This window comes from Elephantulus edwardii, unplaced genomic scaffold (assembly GCF_000299155.1).
Source record: "Elephantulus edwardii isolate Elephantulus edwardi_28Jun2011 unplaced genomic scaffold, EleEdw1.0 scaffold00070, whole genome shotgun sequence".
Classification (NCBI taxonomy): domain Eukaryota; kingdom Metazoa; phylum Chordata; class Mammalia; order Macroscelidea; family Macroscelididae; genus Elephantulus; species Elephantulus edwardii.
This window is the reverse complement of record NW_006399820.1, coordinates 583,412-597,417: the sequence shown is the minus strand read 5'-3', so window position 1 is coordinate 597,417 and position 14,006 is coordinate 583,412. Positions and strand designations below refer to the sequence as shown.

Sequence of the window (14,006 nt, the reverse complement as noted above, 5' to 3'; positions counted from 1 at the left end):
CAGTTGGTGTAGCCCAAGAGAGCTCGGCCAAATTCCCCACCTGTGGGCGTCCCCTTAGGTGCTCTCCCGGGGGTAATCAGCAATGCCCCAATAAACACAGATAAGATCCTACCGGCCTTTCTCCTGCCAGGTTAGTTCCTCAACAGCTCGCCTGATAGCTCCAGGTGATGTCTGGATCCAAGGTGGTGCCCCCTTTTTTCCCCTTTATATCTTTTGCTTATTTAATTTCACCTTATTGATTTACAGAATTGTTAGGCATTTTGTGTTTAGTTCTTTCTAAATACAATTTTATTCTTTCATATTTCATATTTAGCCCTGTGTGGTGTTTTGTAATTCAGGTGTTTTAAATAGTTATAGGCTTCTTTGCATTTATCAGGTTTCTGTAACAATGACATTTAGATTTACTTTTTTAAAAAAACTTATTGTCACAACAAGATAAAGCTAAACAACTCAATTGCAAAATGGCATAGGATATGTGCAGAGACTTCACCAAAGAAGACATTCAGGTGGTGAACAAACACAAGAATAAATGTTCAAAATCCCTAGCTCTAAAAGAGATACAAATCAAAACAACTATGAGATGTCATCTTACCCAGTAAGAAGAGCAAAATTTAACAGAGCAGCAAGCAACAAATGTTGGCAAGATTGTGAAGAGACTGGAACCCTTATTCACTGTTGGTGGGAGTGTAAAATGGCACAATCATTATGGAAGGCAGTATGGTGCTTTCTTAAAAAGTTGTAAATAGAAATATCATGGACCAATTGCTCATCAGGATGAGCAATTCCACTATACCCTAAATAAACCAGAACTGTCACCCAAGCAGATATACACACATTCATGTTTGTTGCTGCTTAGTTCGCAATAGCAAAGAGTTGGAAACAACCCAAGTGCCCATCATCAAATGAATGGATAGGGAAACTGTAGTATATTCCCACAATGAAATATTATGCAGCAAGGAAAAACAAAGAACTCATGAAATACTATACAAAATGAGTGATACTTGAGGACATTATGCTGAGTGAAATATCTAGGTCTCAAAAAGACAAATACTGCATAATGCCACTGTTATAGAACAGGACTGATATGGGGGTTGGGGACAAACAAAGAAAACAGGGGATAAATAATGTACATTGCACTGAAACAGACAAGAGAGAGAACTGTGTAAAAGGAACATATGATTAGGTATTATTGGCATGACAAGAGTCCAGAATAAAAAATGCATGATAAAGTCAAGGGTGGGGGGTGGTGTGTGAACTGAATAACAATGAAAGAACTTTTTTCCAAAGAAAAAAGTGAACTGGGAAGGAGGGGTGATAGGGAGGAAAATGTGCAACAATGAATGAATGGAAATCCTAGTTCTTTGTAAACTTTCATTAAAATCTAAAAAAAAAAACAAACCAAATTTAAAAAACCCAACAACCTTATGAAACCTTTCATCATCCTGCAACAAAAAAAAAAATCAAATATTTTTTCTCTTTCATCAATGCCCATTATTTAAGGATTTTAAGTATCTTATCTCTTTTGTTGTTGTTGCCCTTAAGTCAGAATCAACTCATATCTGACCCTCCAGTGGGTTTTCAGAGACAATAAATTACAGGGGAGGAGGCTGTCCATCCTTCTCTGGTGGAACACCTCTACCTTTGGAATTGCAACACAGCTTCTTACCACTAGGCCTCCAGCATCTCCTTTAATTATTAGTATTTAAATTTATGGTTGAAGAAATTAAAATAGGGACAGATAAATAACTTATTGAAGGGTCACATAGTTCATGGCAGATGAAATGAAACAGCTTGATTCCAGGGCACAAATAAACAAAGGAGACTAGTGTTTTACCCCGTGCCATCCATCAGGTCCACCAAATCTGTATCTTTTCCCCAAGATCTCTGTCTTGACTTCAATCGTAATGAAAACAAGTTTATCCACCTGTACTAAGCCAGGCTTTTTCATGTCTTCTAGATCCTATCTCTTGTATCTATTCCAGGCATTTGACCTTACTAGTTCTTTCTTTATCCTCATTCACTTCTTTACATTTGGATCATTCCCATTCACACATGCAAACACACCTTCATTTGGTCTATCTTGAAAAATATATACAAAACAAACAAACAAAATCATATCTCTTCAGAATTCTTCCCATGTACATAGCCATTTTTCTGTCTTCAAGGCAAATCACTTCAAAATGCTGTGCATATTATCTCCCTTTTCTCATCTCCCATTTTCTCTTTTATCAACTTCAAAAATATTTGCACCACCACTATAACATTAATATGGGTCTCTTCTAAGCTTTCAATTGCATCTACTTTGTCAAACTCATGGCCACTTGCCTAATCTCCACCACCACTTGATACAGTTGGCCCTTAATCTCCATAGAATTATTTAATTACATGTTGTTGTTGTTGATTTCCACTGAGTTGACCACAACTCACAGTGACCCTGTGAACAAAAGATGTAAAGTCTTTCTATAACTATCATCATTTTTCAAAGTTCAGAGTTTCCAGAGGCATGTTGTCTATGAAATAGATGTCCACTGTGGGTAACTATTATGGCATTTGGCAATCCAATGGCACAGAGTTCAGCATCACAGCCACCCCAGGTTACCTCATTACAGCAAATTGACAGACCAGTGCTGCACCACTGAGAAGGATGTTTCTCTAAATTATAATTACACTATGCCCCACAGAGCCTCAGGCTGAGGGGCCAACTGACTTTTAAATACAAAGGCCCTCAAGGAGATGGTGTTGACTCTAAAAACAAGACTCTTAAATAAAAAACAACCAAACATTCCACACGACCTCAACCAAAACAAGAGAGCCCACCTTTCAGAGTAGAACTGCTTCTTCAAGTCTCCCTTTTCTCTGTTGTTGTTGTTGTTGTTGTTAAGTGTGGTAGAGTAGAGTAGACTCATAGCAACCCTATGAACAAAAGACTTGGAACCTGTTCTCTAACTGTTCTCATTTCATTATGTTCATAGATTTTCTAGAGGCATGTGGTTTAGGAAGTGGATGCCTCTACTGCTTCCAAACATGAATCATGTCATGTATAAATATATTTCCTAAAGGTGAAAACAGTTAAGTGCCTAACTACTAGCCAAAGGTTAGCAGTTTGAACTCACATTGAAATGCCTCAGAAGATAGATTTGACAATTAGCTTTGGTTGTGATCTTGGAAATCTTACAGAGTAGTTCTACTTTGCATACATGAAATCACCATGTGTCAGAATTAACTTGAATGCAACTAAAAACAACATAGATGATAGATAGATAGATATAAAGATGGACAATCATTGAGCTGAATCTGAATCATAATGACTTTACGTACAACAGAACAACACTGCACCCGGTCTTACATAATCCTCAACATTTCCACCATGTTTGAATGCATCATCACAACTATCGTCCTTCCCAAATAGATTTTTATTCAGTTATCAATTCTATTCACCCAATGATGTCACCAAAGCAGGAGAATCAGACAATATTCTACTATGATCCATTGAGTTTAATTGCCTAATTTTAAAATAGACACTCAGATCCAAATCTGTCTTAGTCCAGAGTTCTGCTGAAATCAGTCCACTACAAGTTACCTGCTAGTATCAATGACAGATGGCATAACCTCCCACATCACAGCAACTCACAAGACACGACAGTATGACAAAATGATAGATGAGGTGTGGTTGTAAATATATATAAAATAACCTGATGAAGGGTTTATCTAGAACATTATCAGTCCATGGTTATATATGTTTACTACATTATTTGAAAATATTTAATTCTACTATACCATAACTATTGGATTGAGTTGACTCAAATCATAGCTTCATATGTCACAGTGCAGTGCAGTTCCATAAGTTTTTTTCCCTATAATCTTTGTGGAAGCATGTTGTCAGACCTTTTTCCCATGACATCAGTAGTTTGGTTTGAATTGCCAACCTTTAAGTAAAAGCCATCAGTGCCTCCCAAGGACTTAATTCTACTATTGTTGTTGTTATTTATAGCATAGTGCTGTGACCAACTCATAACTTCCCTTCCCCTGAGTTTTCAAAGACTTTAAGCCACACAAGAAGAGATGGCCCATGTTGTTGTTGTTGTTTTGTGCCTTCAAGTCAGAGACGATTTATAGCTGACCCTCCAGTGGGTTTTAAGAGGCAGTAAATCAGAGAGGTAGAGATTCTTCATCCTTCTCCTACAGAGCCACTGATGGATCCAAACTATATGCCTTTGGGATTTCAGTGCAGCTTCTTACCACTAGGCCACTAGTGTGGGAAGCCAAATTTCATACCAAATATTATATGATAAACCATATGCTTAATCAGGAATTGAAGGAATCACAAAATATAAGTTGAAATTTCTCTTGTGACAGATCACAGGAAATGAGCTGCTTCCTGCAGACAAGAGACAGCTAGGATCCCCCTGCAGAGGGAGAGTTAATAAGTGTGAAATACTTCTGAGCTAAACATTAGGTTGACAATAGAGAAAAACTTGGCTTCATTTACAAGAGAATTCTTTTTATGATTTTTTTTCTCCCTGATTCTCAATAAATACACAGAGAGGTGTGGCTTGTGGTGCTTCCATTGTTTTGAACTGCTGGCCCTCTGTCTTTTTATACTCTGTTTTATCTAATTTTTGGTGTTCTGTCTCATTTTTTTACTTTATACTCAGCCTGCAACACACTAGAACTCCCTAGATTTCCACTAGAAGATGGATAAGTTTCTCTGTCGTACACAGGTGTTACATTACTCATTTTCCTGCTTTTCTCTGGGAGTTTTAAATAGATTTAGCAAACTGTAATATTAGCTATTTGTAGTTAATTTGGCCTGTAAAATATCTATTCTGTGAGCTCTAGGAAAGCTTATCTAGTGAAATAAATTCAGACTCATAGCAACCCTATAAGACAGAATAGAACATTCCCTACAGAGTTCTCAAGGTTCTAAATCTTTACAGAATCATCTTGTCACATCTTTGTCCCACACAGTAGTAGGTGACTAAAACTTCTGACAAACCTGTTAGCAACCAAATAGTTAACCTCTATTCCACCAGGAATCTCACCACTAAAGTTTTTGTGGTTGCTTATAGGTGCCATCAATTTGACTACTACTCATAGTGACCCAATAAACAGCAGATATGAACCTTGCCCTATATCCTGTGCTATTCTCATGATGACTGATATACTTGAGCCTGCTGTTACAGTCATTGTCTTAATCCATCTTGTTGAGGGATTTCCTAATTCTCTGAGCATCCTCTCTCTCTAGCAAGATGACTTTTCCCAAGAACAGACTTCTCCTAGTAATGTTTACAAAGCATGTGAGACAAAATTCCACTAGCCAAGCCCGTAAGGAACACTCTAGCTATACTTCCTCCAAGATAGAACTTGTTGTTCTTTTGGTAGTCCATGGGAGATTCAGCATTCCTCTTCACCACAACACAAAGACGCTAAATCTATTTTTGTCATCCTTATTCATTACCTAGGTTTCACCATGACTTGGATTAGGTGCACCTCAGTTGTTAAACTGACATCTTTGCTTTTTCAGCAGTTTGGAGAAATCCATGACAACAGATTTTCTGAATTCAACATCTCTTTAGATTTCTTGACTGTTGTTATCATGAATGTTTAATTGTAGATCCAAATAAAATGAAATAATTGACAATTTCAATCATTTCTCTTCTACGGGTATGTTGTCTATTGGTCCAGTTTTTGTTTTCTTGATGTGGAGCTTCAATCAATATTGAAGACTTCAGTCCTTGACCTTTTACAGCAAATGTTTCAAGTTTCAGCAAGCAGGGTTGCATCACTGTGCATAATGCAGATTGTTGATAAGTCTACCTCCAATCATGATGCCACATTTCTCCAGGAAGCATTAAAAGAAGATGGGAAAAAGTATAGAGCCATTGCACCAAAAGGAATTGGTAGACACAGAAGAATTTCATGAAACAACATATGTGCAAGAACCTCTGTGATGAAGAAAGAAGTTCAAGCTGCTCTGAAAGAATTGGCAAAAACAAGGCTCCAGGAATTGATGGCATGAGTTGACATGTTTCAACAAATATTTGCTGCTCTAGATATGCTCACCAAGTTGTGCCAAGAAATCTGGAGGACACCACCTAACTAACTGACTGGAAGAGATCTACATTTGTTTATCTTTTAATTTCTTGACTGCTGATGCCAAGAGTGTTGATTGTGAATCTAATAAAGATCAAATTGTTAACAATCTCAATCTCTTCTCCATCTATCATGGTGTTGCCAGTTGATTTAGTGGTGAGAATATTTTTTTCTTGATGTTGAGTTACAATCCATATTAAAGACTATAGTTCTTGGCCTTCTGCAGCAAATGCCTCAGATCCTTCTCTGTTTTGACAAGCAAGGCTATGTCACTTGCATATCACAGGTTTATGATGAGTCTTCCTCCAATCCTGATGCCACATTTCTTCTCATAAAGTCCAGTCTCCCAAATGATCTTTTCCTCATATAGACTGAAAGGATAGGGAGAAAGGACACATCCCTAACACACTCTTTTCTTGATTTTGAACTATGCCATTTCCCTTTTCAGTTCTTATGACTGCTTCCTAGAATAAGTAAAGGCTTTGTAATAGCACACTCAAGTGCTCAGGTATCCTCATTTTTCTCAATGTTAGCCACAATTTGTGATGATCCACACAGTCAAAATCCTTTTGTTGTCAATAAAACACCAATAGATATTCTTCTAGTCCTCTATCTGATATTGGTAGTGATGTCCCTAGTGCCACGGCCTCTTCTAAACTCAGTTTATATCTCTGGTGGTTCTCTGTTGATACACTGTTCCAACTTGTGTTGTTGTTAAGTGCTGTGAGTCATAGATGACTCATAGCAACCCTATGAACAAAAGACCTGAACAGTTATGTAACTTTTGTCATTTCTCCAAGTTCATGGAGTTTCTGGAGGCAAGCTATTTTGGAAGTGGATGCCGCTCTTGCTTCCAAGCTTGTTTTAATCAGGGAGCTCCACCAAACACTGTCCACCATGGGTAATCATTATCACATTTGACACATCAATGTCACAGTGTTCAGCATCACAACAACCACGAGTTACCTTTGTGCACCAAAAGGACAGACCAGTGCTATACCACTTAGAAGACTGTTAACAATTAAAACCAGGCCTGACGGCTGCAGATTAAAATCATCTACCTTTGGCTTGGTAGCATGGCTGTCCATCCATTAGGCCAACAGAGCTCTCTCTATGTTGTTGTTGCTGTTGTTGTTGTAAGTGTTCCAACTCTTTTTGGAGACTTTTTACCAGGATTTTGCTTATATGTGATATTGTTGGATCACTTTGTTTTAGAATGGGAATAAATATGGGTCTCTACACAAAAGATTTAAAAAATCTGCTTATGGCCCTTTAAGCAATATCCAGTATCAAAGACAGGAAGATTTTGAAGGAATTAAGCTTTACTTCTCTCGCTCTCTCTTTCCTGTCAAGTTGGAGTTTACTCATAGCTGACTCTGGTGGGTTTTCTTAGACTGTAAATCACACAGGAAGAAACTGCTCATCTTTCTTCCTGAAAGTCACTCCTGAATTTGAATTGCCAGAGAGGCATCACCTTTGAGTTAGTAGAATAGATTCCTACAGACTATGCCACTAAAGTTCTTAGTATTTCTCTTAAAAAAAAACAAACCCAAAAACATAGCAACCGATTGTTATAGAGTAGGAACTGACACATAACTGACCTTTCAATGGGCTTTCAGAGGTTGTAAATTGCAAGGAAAGAGACTGCCCATCTACTTATATAGCTGAGCTGATGATGGATCTGAACCACGATAGAGTCTGCTTTTGGGTTAACTACACAACTCTCATATTGTCAATTCAAGAAATACATTTCATGCTTTCTACTGACTAATCTTGTTTTGCTATATTCTAGAATAATCTGTCAATGTATTTGTTCAGTTCATGGATTTGATGATCAACTCTATGTATTCAGATATACAAAGTATGTCTTTTAATTTAAAATATTTGTAATCATTTGCAACAATTATTTCTTATGGCAGTAATTTTTCATGAATATTATCTATACCTATTTCTTCAGATCTCTCTAATATTATATCTTAAATTCTTTAACATTTTATCCTAATTCCTTAATTAATTGATCTGTTTCATTTGGATTGGTTCTTGCAAGGTTTTGTTAGTTTGGGGTTTTTTTTCACCTTAAATAATCATCAACTTTATTTTTAAAAATTTTATTGGTGAATGCTAACATGAAGCAAGGGCAGGCTTAATGGTATATACAATACTGGGTCTAATGTCACAGTATGATCAATCAGGGAAGGTGGAACGAGGACACTCACAGGACCCTGTCACAGTAAGAAGCTCTCAGCAACAGGACTTTACTTCAACCAACAAAACCAACAACCATCAACCTTGATCACCTGTGAGTGTGGAAGATACTGTTTAATCAATCCAGTACAGAAAAACAAACCAAGAAGACAAACAACTAAGACAGGATCTCACAGTAATCAGAGTACTTAAAATTATAGTTAACTAAGCAAAAAATTCTCTCAATTGCTTCCCATATGTGAAAAAATATCACTTGGATCACTCTCTGAATTGTGAGGAGGCTGATGAGCTCTAAGAGGCAGAAATAATATCAGACATGTAAACAGGGTAAATAAAGTAAAAGCCAATGATATATTTAGAATTGAGCTTGACCTTCCCCTCGCCCCCCCCCCCAAAAAAAACAAACCACAAACCAACAAAGAAAACCACCACTAAGGATATATTGTTGTTGTTGCCTTAGATTAGTAGCTACTTACATTGTGAGCATGACTGGTGATATTTTGACTTTTTAAAAAAAAATACTAAAGGCTTGGAAGCAAGAGTAGGGCAGCCACTTCCTAAATAACATGCCTCTAGAAACTCTATGAACTTTGATAAATGTCGATAGTTGTTGAGGGGCTTCAGGCCTCTTGTTCATAGGGTCACTAATGAGTCATGTTCAACTCAAAGGTAATCAACAACAACAACAAAGGTATTGAAGAACTTTGTTCTTTCAACCTCGAACCAGAGCAGAAAGACAGGAATTAATAATAAATATGAATGAAGTAACCTCTGCATGACTGGTAGGTTTTTGTTTTGATGTCTTTGGCATGAGAGCTAAGCAGTCTCAAAGAACCTCCTCTGAGGTGTGAATTTCTAGGCTTTTCAGATTTTTCATGAAGAAATATTAGAAATCCCAATGACGACCACCTGTCCCTTTTCTTCTTCTCTGAGAGCACCTATCTTACTATAAGTCACTACTGGTAAGTCATTTAGATTGATAGATTGATAGATTTACAAAGTTCTGTGAGAGTCTATCCTGATCTTACTCAGGTCAGGAGAAGGAGCCCATGTTTTTGCTGATCAAGTCAAACTCAGAACCCCCAGGGTCTTTTAGGTTGTTTTCATCTGATTGTTTTTTCTTTTGGGGAGAGGCAAATGGGTTGAAATTTCCTTTTCCTTTGCATGTCAAAAGATGACCGCTGCTGCATTACTCCTAAGGGTCCACCCACCTCCACACTGAGAATTAACCAGACGACATTTCCATAACAGAGTCCTGTAGCAATGCGCTTCCACCACTGTCCCTGATACATTCCTCCTCTGCTGGGGCAGCACATCTAGACACTGACATCTGCAATTACTTGGGACTCTAGTGATCTCACTATTAACCAAATTCACATGTTCAAATTGGTCTCTCCTGACATATTTAAGAAAAACCCCTAGAGGTGAGGCCTCTACTCCAGAATTATGGATCCACCATGATTTTTATAAATTGCTTCTCAGGAGCTATCAACTCTCCTCCTATGGTGACATTTTCGACAAACAACATAGAGGGTACACTGATATTTGGGCTCTCTAAGTCATAGTAAGTACCAATTGCTGTTTGTAGATTCCAGTTGGTCATGTCCAGGAAGAAGGCACATCCAGCCAGATAAAGCTAGAAGCCAAGCATTTACTTTAATTTAAAGATGAAAATGTCCTTGTAGGTAGTGCCAAGGAAGCTAAACTTCTGCATTAGCTCAGGGTCTAGGTCCACATCTGTGGCAGGTACCAGACACTCACTTCCCCACCTCCTCACAAGTGAGCCACTGCTGCTGCTGCACCACTGGGCCTAGGGACTGAGAGGGGGCTTGCTCCTAACCGGCACTGCACCCCGCTCCTCTGAGTTAGGCCTTAGGTCTTTCTTTACCTCGTGGGTTTAATCTCACACATTCATTATCACACTCCCTCACCCAATCCCGTCACCACTGCCTTCCAGTTCTTGTAATTTTTGAGTCTGAGATCTCTTTTCTGTTAGAATTGCAGAGTTGCTCTCTCTTCCTTTCCCCAGAACAGCCACATAAATAATCAAAGCAGCAGCTGCAACTCTGTTTCTCTGTTAGAACTGCAAAACTATCCCATGACTCCTGATCCACTCTCTCATCTTGTAGCAAGCAGCTGCAAACATTCATTTGAACTCCCTAATTTCCTTGTAAGACAATATAAAACTCCACTCTAACTTCAAGTAACAGCTGGTCTCTACTTTAGAGCCAGCCCAGTAATTTCTCCTCAATAAACTTTCTTGTCCTAAACTGGGTTCTGTCCTTCCTCTGTGACCTTATATTTTTGGTGCCAAAAACCTGAGAAGGGCAAACCCTGATTTCCCAACTAACTCTCTCTCTTTCTCTCTCTCTCCTCCTTCTTTGCAAGCCTAACCCACAGACACTAGAGATCTCTCCCAAGCTCACTAATAATCTCAGTGGAAGCCAGTGAGTGGTCTACATCTTCTATTGTTTATGGTGATGTGAGATTGGAGTCTGCCCTGATTTCATATTGAGATTCTCTGAAAACTCTGTGAAATTGCCTTCTCTCTCTCCTCTATATTACCTGTCCCTCTTTATTGGTCTAAAGGCACCTGGGATGTGCTGGATCACCCTAATTCTTTTCACTCCTCCAAGGGCTTGACCTGTCTCTTGACTACTCATCTTTGAACTGCCAAGAGGACACCCTTCTCTGAGACTTTCCATCTCTTGCCATTGCTGGCCTCTCGAACAACACCAGACTAATTTGGGGTAAGTGGAAATGCTTCTTCTCTCTCAGGTCTCCTGCTCTCTTCAGACTCTAAATGTCTGAGTGCTAAGCCAGGCAGATCCCTTGGCCCAGGTGGCCAGTCTTTCCTAATGCTGGGGACACCAGCATGAGGAGATTTTCTGAGGATAAGAGGGAAATAAGGGACACCTTTGTTCCCTTAAGTTTCTTTCTCTGGAAACCTCCACTACATACCTCCCTCCCTAATCAGAGAGCCATCCAATCCTGTTCTTCTCAGTACACTCCACTGGAGTGTCTCCTCCACTCCCTTGATATTCTCTTATTGCAAGAACATGGAATGCCAATTAAATAATAGATCTCAATAACTCTAAAATGGGACACTTGAGTTCAACATTCTGAGACTTCAACAATTTCTACCAACATAATGGCAAATGACCAGAAATCCCATATGCTCAAGCTTTCTTTGCTCTCTGTTCTCTGTTCTTCTCTCTGTCAAAACTGCAAAACATATCAAATTGTTTTAGCTCTTTCTTTCTAAGCCCTCTCCCCTTCCTGATCTAAACTCCCTTACTCTTCATCTCACTGATCTCTTGGCATCCCCTACCACTCCTGCTCTCCCACCTCTGCCATATGCAAATGTCACCTCACCACAGGAGGTCTCTCTGTGTCTACCTAAGACTCAAAACCCTCCTCCCTTTTTCTCCCCTCTTGCCTGCTACCTGTCGTACTTGCTCCTGGTCAGTCCCACCAGCAAAAACCCAGCCAGGAACTGTGTCCAAACTTTTTCACTCTCTGCTTTCTCTTCCTCCCTCTCATTCTACTCATGCTCCTCAGTCTTTTAACTCCCCATAACCAACCTCCTAATTAAAAAGACATTTTGAGAAAAAAAAATCTTCTTCAACTAAAATATCACTCTCTTGTTTCAATCCTGACTGACAAATAAAACATCACCTCCCCTCCTTCTCTGATCCCAACCCAGGAGATGATATTGCATACAATTCTCTCTTTGCTCTCCAGACCAAAACACACAGGAAAATCCTCCAAGCTTCTATACCCCTACCCTCTTTCAAGAAGCAGCCTCTACAGTTACAGGAAGTAACAGCAATAAACAAACAAAATGTTTATAAAAGATAAGCCTACACATGTATTTAATTTTTTTACTTTTATTAAAATAAGTGTAAAAACTTGTTTAGTGTACTTTTTCAGAGTATTTTTCACCCACCTTAAATTTTCAACCAGCGTTTTGGTGACATAATCCAAATTTAAAGAATTTTACAACATTTTTCACTGACTTAGACTGAAAGTCTCATAAAAATAAGTAACAATAAATTCCCATTCTATCAATCAGGCTGTCCTTGATCTTAGAAGAAAACCTCAGGAAAAGTGTTTAGGCCACCAAAGTAATTGAAACTAATTTTTAACTGCTGCTATTTCAGTATCCAACAATAAAACTTGGAAGAAAACAAAACAAAAATACTAGCTAAAAGCCAAATTTCTTAAAACTGCTATCATATAATATTTTTTCATCCACAAAAGATGCCCCCAAGTCCAAAGCAAGACTTTTATTTCCAGGGGGAAGAGCCTAGTCATGATCACATCAGACATTAATAAAAATTTAAAAACAAACAAACAAAAAAAACCAAGCCAGCTTCAAGAAAGTAAAGGGACAGAAGGGAAGCCTCCTGCCACTTACTTCTAATGCAGTTCACATAAGTACCTAGCTCAGTAATCCCCAAGTCTGTCTTGGTGACAGAAGAGCAATCAGAATAACTTGGTAGTAGCTCCCTCAGGGACACAATGAATAATCAACACAGCATCACCATATACCTGGAGAAGGCCTGAGTATGCATGCAAGTTACTGGTAAAATAATTCACTTTCTTTTAAGCACTAATATGAGTTCTTTAGTCTTTTAATCTTTTGGTAACCTTTCCCTCTGCCAACTTACTATTTTAAACATTTAAAAAACAAAACTAAAAATCCTACAAATAAATATCAAACTTCTCTGTTAAACCGTGTATAAAATAAGAGTATTATTCCCTATAAATTTTTAATTGTATCTAAAATTCCTGTACTTTTATTAAAAAGAAGCATTTTGTCAAAAATAAGCATTAAAATTATTTTCACTCTAATATTTCAAAGGAAGAGAAACAGTTGTAAGCAGACACAAGTGATTGGGACATGGAATGTGAGAACCATGAATGTAGAAAATTAGAAATTGTTAAGAGAGAAATGGAAGGCATAAATATTGACATACTAGGCATTGGTGAGATGAGATGGACTGGCATGGGGCATTTTGAGTCAGATGAGCATATGCTATATCACTCTGGAGATGAAAAGGTGAGGAAAAATGGAGTTGCTTTCATAGTTAAAAAAGTCATTGCTAGATACATCTTGAAGTACAATATTGTCAGTGACAGGATAATATCCATACACATACAAGGAAGTCCAGTGAATACCACTATCATTCAGATATATGCACCAACAACCAGAGCCAAAGAAGAGGAGATAGAAGATTTTTACAAACTTTTACAATCGGAGATTGATCGAACATGCAATCAAGATGCAGTGATAATAATGGGTGACTGGAATGCAAAAGTCGGGAACAAAGAAGATTCAGTAGTTGGAAAACATGGACTCAGTGACAGAAATGGAACTGGAGAGAGAGAATGATCAAATTTTGCACAATGACTTATTCATAGCAAATACATTTGTTAAGAGACATAAACCCAGGTTATATACTTGGATTTCACCTGATAGTATGCAGAGGAATCAGATCAATTACATCTGTGGAAAGAACCGCAGGAGGAGCTCAATATCAGCTGTGAAAACTAGGCCAGGAGCTGATTGTGGAACAGACCACCAACTACTCACATGCAAGTTCAAGTTGAAGTTGAGGAAAATTAAACTAAATCCAAGGCAACCAAAATATGACTTTGAGTCTATCCCACCTGAATTTCAGAACCATCTCAGGAACAGGTTT

The 14,006-nt window shown here is 38.2% G+C and overlaps 1 protein-coding gene and 1 pseudogene across 1 annotated transcript in view; both read right to left on the bottom strand.

Annotated features, from left to right (window-relative positions):
• Positions 1–14,006, bottom strand: part of LOC102856463 (sodium-dependent phosphate transport protein 3-like) — a 55,522-nt gene that overhangs the window by 19,061 nt on the left and 22,455 nt on the right. The window lies entirely within an intron of this gene.
• On the bottom strand, positions 9,172–10,961 carry LOC102876469 (annotated as a pseudogene).